We start from the raw sequence: 11,866 nt of genomic DNA on the forward strand, positions 1-11,866 counted from the left end.
GAAGTATTATTTATTGTCTGAACTGAACTAAAACCTACGGATATTTAATCGCAAGCTTTAGTGATTTATTTACGTCAACAGTAGCCTAGTAATTAGAGTACCATTTTTAAATAATAATGATAAAAATAATGTAAGATGTATTCAAATTATGTATTTATTTATTATACATTTTAGTTTTTCAATTATTCAATTTGAAACGGAATCTATTATTATCAAAATAAATAACGACAAATAATACTTTGGGAATTTACTGTGTCTTTGGGTTTATTTCAGTTTACATAATATAACGCCTTGTGAAGGAGGATTCATTTTAATATTCTAATTTAAATTTAATATGTACGTATTTAAAAATCAGTCGAAATAAAAACAGCTGAATAACTATCCACTATTATCCATTATAAGTTTGTGGATAAACACGTGAATGAGCTGCGATATTCATGCGAGCGCGCGCTGCTCGGGTACCCACCCTGAGACCCCCACCCCGCGTCTGTAGGTTTAAAAAAAGTCTGTCCACCCCGTGTTATTTATGAAGTTTATTTTCATATTCATAAGTTCATGAGAGAGAGAGAGAGAGAGAGAGAGAGAAAATGAGATGAATGTGGCTGGACTCTGGGGGAATAACCGTGCTTAGATAAAATTGAGGAGTTTCTCAGAGATTACGGAAATATTAAAGGGACTGTACACAGGTGGTCAGTTCAGAGTGTGCTCTGCTCTGGAACATCAGGTAACATTCAAATAAAGATGGAAAACATAACAGCAACACTGACCACATTTTATCTTCTAGAGAAAAGAAGTTTGTCATAAAAAATTCAAAGCCACAGCACAGTGACCTGGCAACACCTGACAAGCCGAAGTGTTTCTGTTTTACATTTTACACCCCTTTAAACAAAACCGAAGGCTGGGGGCAGAAGTAGAAGAAGGAGAACTCTGCTGAGAGGAAAAGAGAGAGCTGTGAAAGAAGAGTGCTGTCCCTCCTCCACTCCCTCAGCCCGAGCTTCACTCCTCTTTAACCTCTGCCTCACTGTTACTGGACCTCAGCCTGTCCTCACTTAAAGGCTTCTGCTGTAGCTACACACACACACACACACACACACATCATTGCAACACTACACTCATTGCAAATAACTACAAGAACAACAACAACAACAATACGAAGAATTCATTCATTCATTGTGTCTAAGTGCTTATCCTGTTCAGGGTCGTGGTGGGTCCGGAGCCGCAAGGCAGGAACACACCCTGGAGAGGGCATAATAATAATAATAATAATAACAATAATAATAATAAGTAAATAAATTTTCTTGCACTTTAAAACATTAATATTAAATACAAAATAATCTAACTGCAACATACAGTGAATGACTGAATTTTATGTTCATTTCACCTCTCACTGCAGCATTACACCCAATTATCACATGCTGTGACTAATCTACTATAGTCCAAATATATGGTGATGATATCATATATGTAACGAATGCATGTGAGTAAACGAACCTAATCAACTTTCTCCAACAACTCAGATAAAAGTTTTCAAGACTTTTGCAAAATCCCGTACTCTCTCAGAAAAATGAGGAGGGATCCTCAAGGCTAAGTCTTTCTTAAATTCAGGAACATCATAGGACCATGTTTTATTTATATATATATATATATATATATATATATATATATATATATATATATATATTGCACTTATATAGAAACCCAGAGACACTTACACAACTGAACATTTTCTTTTTCTCTTTAAAACAGTTCTGTTGTGAAGACAGATTTTGAACATTCCTTCTGTAGAAGGGAAGGTAATGGACCTTTGAGGAACACAACTGGCTTTTTAAAAGAAATGTACCTTTTGTATAGTGTACATCAATGTATTTGTACAGGACGTTATTTTTTAACAATGTATCTGTATAGTTTTGTTATATATAGCACTGTTCAAAACTCTGGCTTAATTATCTGAATGAACCTCCATTAAGTTAAATCAGACACTGCTGGTGGAATTCAACAAATCCATCTCTGCCGTGAGTGCACTGAGGAAGAAGTCAGGAAGCGCAGCTGTGTACGGAAATTATGTTGCTTTATTGACTTCATTATTTGTAATGATTCTGTTGTACAGTATTTTACAGCCAAAGTCACATTAAGGTCCCAAATAAATGCTCATGTGTGCTCAGGTCTGTGAAAGGCTTTTGTACAATACTGTGTATATACACCTTTGGGCCAACATATTAAACTCACCTTGTGTGTGCCCGCGTTGTCCGGAGCAGGTGTGATGTGGTGGTGGATCATTCTCAGCGCTGCAGTGACACTGATGTGGTGGTGGTGTGTTAGTGTGTGTTGTGCTGGTGCAAGTGGATCAGACACAGCAGTGACTGCTGGAGTTTTTAAAGCCCTCAGTGTCACTGCTAGATTCAGAATAGTCCACCGACCAAAAACATCCAGTGTCCTGTGTCACTGATGAAGGACTAGAGGACAGCCCACACACACTGTGCAGCGACAGATGAACTGCTGTCTCTGACTTTACATCTACAAGGTGGACCAACGAGGGAGGAGCGTCTCACAGAGTGGACAGTGTTTAAAAACTCCAACAGCACTGCTGCGTCTGAGCCACCTGTACCAGCACAACACACACTAACACAACCCCAGCAAGTCCCACAGATGTGTGTAATAGAGTGGACAATTAGACACATCAGAGCATGAATTCATAATCGTTTCATGTAAAACTTTGTGAGGATATTTTTTAAGCTATTCAGATTTCTGTTTCCAGTCACCACTACTGCAGACAAATGACTTGGTTTTACATTTGATTAAATATTGCATAAATATTCCACTATAAAATGTATACAGATTCCTTTTTCTTACACAAATCCCTACCACACACAAATGTGGGAAATGTGAATAAATAACACAAACCCAGAAAACACATGCAGCCAAGCAGAAAGGGCTCTGGACACAGGCCCTGAGTTTTTGAGCTTAATCACAGCAGCCAGAAACTGGTGTCCTTGAATGTTTCTCCTTGTTTGATGTATGATGACTTGAAAGGTTATCTTCACTGCTTCTAGTCTTGCCAGCCATTTAGCTCCCTTAGCAACAGTTAGCCTTACACAGAAAACACTGGCGGCGGACAAGTCGATGTTACTTTTAGAGAGGTAGCCCACTGCAATAAACTTTACACTGGAGAGAACATGAGAAAGGTCTCCTTTTCATAACACCATCAAATTGATGGAAACAATCATTGCCCAGAAGAAGCCTTAACAACCTCCTGGTGCCATGTCAAATCCTGAAAAGAAGCTATAACAAGGGCCTAAAGCATAGCATAACTTGACATCAGTTGAGCCTGCCAGCGTTTCATGCACTGTGACCATCCTGCAACCGGTTAACTGAGATACATCTCAATTTGTCCCGTGCTTAGGCCCTTCCCGCAGCCGGAAGTGTTGGCCTAGAAGTGGGACATGGATAAGCAGCAGCAGCAGGGCTTGTTAAATTGATGAGTTGAGATGTGCTCTTACTTCACCATCTGGAATTCTAGTCTGGGGTTCTGCTGAAAGCTGCTGACCTGGGACTCAACTTTTCAATCCGGAGAAGAAGAGCGCGAGGAGAAGAAAAAAGCCTGTCATGTCGGCAGAAGTCACTGTGTCAAAGCCCTTTATCTTCCTATCAAACTGAAAAGGCTGGAATAAAGGCCTGGAGCAGGCCTCGCTCTACGAGCAGGCTGGGATCCAAAGCCAAGTCATGGGGAAAGTTAACAGCTAGTGCTGTGAACTTGTTGTAAAAGATGTTATTTGTTAGCATGGCTTTTTGCATCGGACCCTCTAAGCCCCCACAGCGTATCTGTATCTGATGTTCATTTAATTATTTGTGACATTTGACAATCGTACATGTCATGTAAAATATAATTAATTTTGCAGTTCTTGCGTAATTAATCGTAAGTAGATTTTTTTAGTAAAAAGTGGTGCCTTATTAGTTCACAATCACACCTATGTGTTGAATCCTGTCTGGAAAATATTTTACAGTCTCGTTTACTGCTTCCGACCAACAATTTTATCTTAAGAACTTATCTGATAATCTGATGTTAGCCTCTCAGAGTTTATAATTTGACCAATTGGCTGCAGTTCTGATATTATATTACTGTATTACATTTTATAAACCTAAAACTGTGCCATTTCCAAATGTAGTAGACTGTGCTAGAAATTTGGTGTTGTTTAGCTGCATTAATTTCTGCGTTAATTGGGGAAAAACATGCTATTATTTGGTCATCAATTAGATATACAATGTTTACATTACTTTCCAGAAGGAAATCTTGCAAAAATTAGATAAAAAATTAGATATAAGGAAAAGATAACTTTGAAGAGCTAAAGGTTAACCACTTAAATTTTATAAAATTTTTGTTGAATTAACTTACAAAATATTGGCCATCCATGGGTTGTATTATGTATCCCTCATGGCACAAGATGCATATTCTGGTCTAGTTGAGGAAGGACTGAAACGTGCTTAGTTCAACATTTTCTTAAGAAAACACTGTCGTGAGAAGAGTGCAAATAAAGTGAACGCTAGATCTCAACATATGTTCCACTCAAAGACATGTGGATACACAATGCACAAGCACACCCCATGCCATTAATACTCTTAAAAAGGACTAAAAGTTCCTCTGCATTCTCCTGGGAGCTCGAAGGCATTCTGTCGACATCCAACGCTGCATTTTAAAAACAACAACACAGGAAAAAGAGTGGCTCCCCTGCTTGTTGAAAGCCATTTTTCCTCCTCTTATCAAACAACAAATTATCTTACAATGAAACCACAGCTGACTTTTACCCAAATGCTCTCCCGGTCTTAAGAAAACAGAGCAGTCCCACTGACCCTGAAAATGTTTTGTTTTGCTGAAGCTCGGTGTTGTATCAAAGGGGTTTGTTTTCAAGGTGGGATCACAAGCAGAGTCACCGGAGCAGCAGGACAAGTGATAGGCCTAAGGCCACTAAGATCACTTCCTCCTCCTGTCTGATGGATGTTGCTCGAGTCCTACGAGAGTTTTTAACGGAAATGAAAGATGTTATTGTTCACTCGCGGCAACAAGACCGCAAAGTTTGAACATACATGCGATGACCAGGGTGAAGGGTCCTCACTTTGACCCATGATTTATGATAAACATTAGAAGAGCTGTATGGAGAGTAGACAACAAACATTATTAGAACAGCAGCTTGTCAAAAAATAAAAAAGACACAGATGTGAGGTCAATGAATCATCCTGGTCCTTATCAGTAGCAGCCTCAGTGAAATGCTCTCAATGTAACAACGTGTAACATGAAATGTCCATCATCGTGTCAAAACAATGCCCCAGTGTTCTATCCTCAGTGTGCATGCATATATGCAAACGATCATAGACCACCCCCCCCCACACACACACACAGCCCCAGAATGTTCAAATATCCTGATCTTCACCAACTGTTTTATGTTAGCTGTCTATTTCAATACACTTCAAAGTGAATGGCTGCAAACAGACAGAAAAGATAAAGAAGGGACTGATAGTGCCGCAGAAACAAATGAAGAGTGTTTTTGTTGAGCAGCTGAAGCTCACAGGCCCTGCTCACTCCCATCACAGCTATCTGCTGATAGCAAAAGTTCACCATCCACTGGCTGGCCCAGCACGTAAAAAACAAAAAAACAAAAAAAAAAAAACACAGTTCAGGTGTCTGGCAGAGCATCAGGGTCGGGGAGTCAGCAGACTGATATAGTCATCACCACAGACAGTGAAAGAGAGAGAGAGAAAGAAAGACTGTTAAGCCTTGAAGAGAAGTCACTGTGAGATAGTTTCCCTGAACCCCTTTATTGTAATAGAAACATATTCAGATTACAGCTGATCCTCTCTGCTCTCTCAAGAGGGAAAACAGGAAATCCTATAAGTCGCCATGGTAATAGATGTACGCAAATTTTACAGCATTTTTGTATAACACAATTTCAATTCAGAATTCACTTTGTCAGTTTATTCAACATAAAGTAATGTAAAAGTAAGGTAGTTTTAATTTACTGGTCACTTCATTTATTATGAGCTCCATCAGGAACAAACACTGCAAATGAATGAACATTGATTGTTCTGATTTAGGGCTAATATTTGATCCAAAAGTACATTGGTAACTTTTTGGTTGAGATGATGATTTTAATGCACATTATTATAAAGGTAGCGTATTAATAATTAATTATTATTATTATTTTGTTTTTTAATAAAATGAGAGTTGTCATTTTTAATACTATGCAAAGGTTACAATAAAATTATACACCAAATATATTATTAATGTGTTTTAATATGAAGCTATGAATCTGTCTAAACTCTAAATCCACAAGAAGATCTAAATACAAGAAGATACGGTGGGATTTAATCACTGCTCAACAATAACACGAATAGGCCAAATTACAGTATAAATAGTCAAAGCTGTAATAATTTGCTCATGCCGTTAAGGCATGATAACTCTGACCCATTAACCACTGCATCACCCAAAATATATCGTAACTCCGGCAGCACATTTTGACACCATATTCCTTAGTGAGTGCTGCGCTGTCCCAACTCTAACCATTTTGCCTTGAATTATCATCCAGCTCTTTGACTGGGACTTGGCCTTGCTGTGCTGAGGAGATGCTCTTAAAACAACATGTGCAGGTGGTAGTAGATTTGTGAAGAATGGTAGATAAGACGAAGCCCGAGAATTGTCTGAGATCCACTGAAGTATTTAAAACACTGGCTCGCCTTCAAACGCTTGAATGGAGAGAAATTCAACGATTTGAGCGGATGTGGGACGGCATCCAGCATTACCTAAACACGGAGTGCCTTGGAGAGAGAAGGCCGAAGGGTATCGAAGTGGTACCACCAGCTGCAGAACTATTAATTAATGCCCTCTGGTATGCCTGAAGGGGTAAAAAGCCTTGAGAACATGTAGGAATAAAAACATTAAACGCTGGGCTTAATTAGAAAGCACAAGGACACTGAGTGCTGTAGCCATTCTTCAGACGCATTCACATTGAGATCCTCCTTTCCTCTGACACCATTTTACTGCAGCTGAAAGAGTCATTATCTATTACTACTATACATAATATCCTACGAGTACTATGGTTTCTAATGCTCGGTGAGTTTTGGATGACAGACTCATGCCTGAAAGCTTCATATACTTTGTTCTACAAATAGCACACAATGGAACACTTAGAGAAATATAGGCCTTGTATAATAAAAGCTGAGACCTCTATATCCTAAGCACACGCTATCAATCTTGGGAGATGAAATTTTTCAGTCTCCACTTGAGTTTATGGGGAGGAAAAACTTTCGAGAGGCTGGCTGGGCTCCAGGAGAGAGCAGAAATTATGTTTGGTCGGGACATTTCTTCAAAGATAGTATCTCTATGTTCGAACGCCACAGCATCAGTTGAGTAGGAATTGAATACCAGGCCTACAAATCACCGCAGAGTGCTTATCTTCTGCCAGATCCCAAGGGCTGAACTCCACGGCTGAGCAACATGTCAGGCCCTGAAGCAGGAGAGGGATCAGAATCTGGAAATAATAAATGCAGAGGATGGACTGCTTTGATAAAAATCAATAAACGTTACTGTGTTTATACTGAGAATAGAAGCACCAAGGACGAGAGGTCACTGTGGCGCAGCGTCTGGCCATTGCTCAGAGTGTGATAAGAACACAGTCTCTGATGTTTTCCATGCCACTGACTCAACTAACCATACCGCAATGGCAGGTGAGAGTGCTGAGGCTGTTATTGTGGCACGCAGACCCATGCACCATACTGCTAATGTCTCAGCAGGATTCAAGGAGACACCCCCCCCAACCCAATGCACGTCATCAGCATGTTCTTAACACTTGACACCATCTTTAAAGCTCAGCAGTTAAAAGTGCTAATAGTCACATTTTAGTGCAGCAAGTTTATAAGGCCTGTCTTGCCAGATCATTTGGCAACAAAACTAACAAGAGTACCGTTACTTGAAGAGAGATGTCTCTGGTGGTGTCTGGGTTCACTGGCTGGTCAGCCCATGAGGGGCTTTCCACAGGGAAGACATAGCTGGATGATATCATTATACACTACTTAAAACTTCAATCAGGAATTGTAGAAACAGCACTACAACCGCACCAGGACTATTGCTGAGTTTACTTAGAGGGTTGTAAGCTTACTTAATGGATGTTTTAGTGGCCACTTTGCTGAACTAACCCAGCAGTAACCTTATTTACAATAGCATATTTATAACTTCTGTTCCTTATTTACTATATATATATATATATATATATATATATAGAACCTGACAAGACATGATACCAATTTTTCATGTTCTATGAATCATATGCTTATTTTCCTCAGTCACAACTTGTAGAAACTAAAATATATAAGTCCACATGTAACTAATCTAGAGAACCATAAAATAGCCACTCAAATGCAGACTTGAGATGTAACTACATCTACACTGGCTTTAAATGAGACCTTTTGGCCCCTGAAGCGTCACTATCGTTTTCTTTCCACTGGGGAGCATGGTGAGAGAGTCAGTGAAAGCTCACTATATAAACAGCACTCGGTGGCTAGAAAGTGATCCATCAATGTGCACTGCCATTGTAATGCACCTAAGACTGATTAAGTCAAAGCCGGCTAAATCATCTGAATTCCTGCTGTGCCTTGGCCCGGCTGGCTCTCTAGATTAAGATGAAAAGGCCAGCAAATTCCTCGTTTGATAATTAATGATGTATCTCTAACTGATGAGTGTCTAATCCTTGGACAGAGACTAGAACTAGAAATTCAGAACTAATCACACGAGGATCCTTCAGATTACTCTATTATACTGAAGGAAGAGTGAAGCATTTTGGTAACGTCTTGTGATGGCTGTTTTTAGTCAAAATGGACAAGACAAAAATCTCATTCACATTAAAAGGAAAATATAAATGATCACTGCAAACATGATCTGAATCATAACTGAAATTAAAAAAAAAAAAAAGCAGGAAAACATGACTTATCGCTCAAGAAAATATGTCGGCAGTGGCACCATGAACTGATTTCAATCTAATGACCTCTGATCTCATTTTTCCTGTAATCTGACAGGTCATTAAAGGGTGCACTGTTGGTCATTAATCTAGTAGTAAGGGATAAATACACAGTATTTCCTGCCTAAGTACTAAGAAGTTGATTTACAGACAAAATTCCACTCACACACCAAAGTCACTTCTTTATATGGCAACCATGACAACAATGTGGTATTTCCGTAGAAAGATCAATCAGAAGGTGAGACAACCCTACATAAAAAATGGAGAGCGAGACCAACACAGTAGGAAGGAGACTGAAGAGAAACAACATCATATGTCTCTCAGTGAATGGGACATTGACTCATATTAGTTGATGAAATTTGAGGAAAGTCAAAGCAATCAAAGTCGTGGTGGACTCATTTCAAATACAGTCAGTGGCCAGTGAAGCAAGTAAGTCACAGTAAAACTGTGATGGACGTGCAGACCCAATGGTAGCAGGACCCTTGAGATGAACCCTCAATGAGGAGGGTCTCAAGAAAAGACCTTCAACCCTAAAAAACTGAGTCCTCACCCTCTGGCATACCAGAGGCTTATTCAGATGTAACCTTCCCTCACAAGAGCTTTGAGTATTCAGTTACCAAAAAAGAGAAGACATTAGAAGACGCATGGTGTGTAGAGCGGTGAGGAAATTAACACGATCAGTGTCAGATGGATAATGAAGAAGACATGGTTTCATGGCTGTCCCACTAAAAAAAAGCTCTCCAGTATGATTTACATCTTCTAAGAAGGAAATACTGGCAACTGCATCCAGTTGAATAGTAGTAAGAATACAGTATTAACCAAAATGTATTTTTCAAAAAAGTGCCTGAAGACTATTATGGGAAAGTGAGAGAGAGAGAGGAGAACAATTGAGAAGTTCACCTTATGAGTGAGGAGCAGTCATGGGTCGCTGGGTGAGATTAATGGTGCATGTCATTGGGGCCTCTTGTAGCAGCCCCCCATATCAGTCTCATTCCCTCTGGCTAACAGATATACCCATCAGTTTAGTATCAAAAACAATGTTTCTGAAAACAACAGCAGCTTTCACTCAGGAGTAAATGCGAACAAAGCTCTGCACAAGAACATAGCAGTAACAATTTTCTGGACAGCAGTCACTTAAAGAACTGTAAGCTGACAATAACACACTGATAAACAGACAAAGAGCAAAATAATTCAGAGGCTGAAAATGCTTGTTGAACATGTTTGTTAAACTGAATATTGACCAAAGGGTGTAAACTGGCTAATCTATGAAAAACCCTTATCATTTGTCAGTGCTATGACTGTGTTTGAGCATAGCTATTTGGAAGGAAACATAACAATGGACCAAAACAAACAAATACATACATACTTGTTTTTTTTTTGTTTTGTTTTGTTTAACTGAGCAGATCTCATTATCTGACACTGATTCAGTACCAATTGGTACTTAGAACAGCAGAACGCCAGCCATCCCTCCAACCCTATAAAAGTTAGTAACTAAATACATTTGTTGCTTAATGTATCTCAGCATGTCATTCATCAGCTGTGATTTAGTGCAAGCGGAGAGCACAGCGAGATGGAGGCCAGGCTCAGAGTGATCAGGGGCATGGCAGTTTTACAAGATCCCCTGGAGTGCACAAGCGCTCTCCATCATCCAGCTGGGACATCCCACTGTGTGAGACTTATAGCCCAGCACATCAGCACGGACATGGCTAATGCTGGACGGCATGTGGGTTAAGTAAGGGCTTTGGGGTCCTCTTTTTTTCAGTTACAGCTGAAATTGTCCCTCCTTTACGGTTTTACATGCAGATATACAGGTAGCAGTAACATGCCTCACATATGGAGGAGTACCTTGCGCTCATGTGATCGTTCCTAACCTCCACAGAACAAGAAACGTATGGGGCGTCCATGGTGGTCCTTAAGGAGTGTAATTCAATCAAAAGGGTTGTCCGGCCCTCGTGTTTCTCACTCTATTGGGACAGAGTAAAAGAGAAGATGAATAGCTGATTGAAGGAGAGAGGACTAAGTCAGAACACTTGGTATGGGTTAATTTAGGGCCATATAAATGATGTGGATGGTGAACTTTAAACTGTGGTGACCTTTGACTGGAGTGGGCAGGAGGGATTATCTTCTCTTCTCTCAGTGATAGGTAAGATGAGAAGGCCTGAATGAAGGGGATTCACTGCTCTGTGATGGAAAGCAAGAATATTCTCCCTCATTAAAAAAAAAAGACAGTGATAAAAGACACCACTATAAATAGTTTAAGACACCTATTCATTTAAGGGACTGGTTTTGTGATCTGTTAAATATCACTTATGGATTAAAGTTTCAATTTTTAAATGAATTAAAGGAATTTAATTCAGCTGTTTATAAGATCTGAAATAAATAAAGACCCAAAACCATATCCACTAGTAGTGCCTCCAGTCCCCTCTGCTCCCTCCTGTTTGCGATGGGTGTTATTCTAGTGTTAAATGAAAGCTCAGGGTCCAGTGGAGCCTGTGGAGGCCAGGCTAATTTGCTGTGGCAGTCAGGACATAGTGATGGAATGTGAATGTCAGCAGGCTCTTTATTTACGCACTATATAAAACGGACTAGTAATTAACACCGGGGTCCCTCCCGCGCTCAAGTGTAATTGACTGTTTCAAAGGACCGCCACTTCATATTCCAGAGTGTGTATTAAAATTACGCTTTCCATATTGCCTACTCCCTTAAAGGATAAGGGTCAGCACTGCTGGCACAAATACTCAAACACATCAGATTTCTTTATGAGGACATTAACATTTTGACATATTAATAATGAGTAAGTGTATTAAGGTGGACCTGAGAGGGACCTTGTGCCATCCACAGGAGGTACGCAAATTCTTTCTGCTGTA

The 11,866-nt window shown here is 39.7% G+C and overlaps 1 protein-coding gene across 2 annotated transcripts in view; it reads right to left on the reverse strand.

Annotated features, from left to right (window-relative positions):
* Positions 1-11,128, reverse strand: part of wt1a (WT1 transcription factor a) — a 33,409-nt gene extending 22,281 nt beyond the window's left edge. Inside the window, exons 1-2 of one of the 2 annotated variants that reach the window (XM_066649337.1) lie at positions 11,093-11,128; positions 10,845-10,963 (exon numbers count right to left, since the gene is read on the reverse strand). The gene's annotated coding sequence lies outside the window, so the exon portion shown is untranslated. Of the gene's footprint in view, positions 1-9,899; positions 10,002-10,844; positions 10,964-11,092 lie in introns of those variants that run through there. The other variant, XM_066649338.1, reaches the window with a different exon arrangement.
* Positions 11,129-11,866: the final 738 nt, after the last annotated feature.

The sequence above is a fragment of the Hoplias malabaricus genome, chromosome 17 (genome assembly GCF_029633855.1).
Source record: "Hoplias malabaricus isolate fHopMal1 chromosome 17, fHopMal1.hap1, whole genome shotgun sequence".
NCBI classification, from domain to species: domain Eukaryota; kingdom Metazoa; phylum Chordata; class Actinopteri; order Characiformes; family Erythrinidae; genus Hoplias; species Hoplias malabaricus.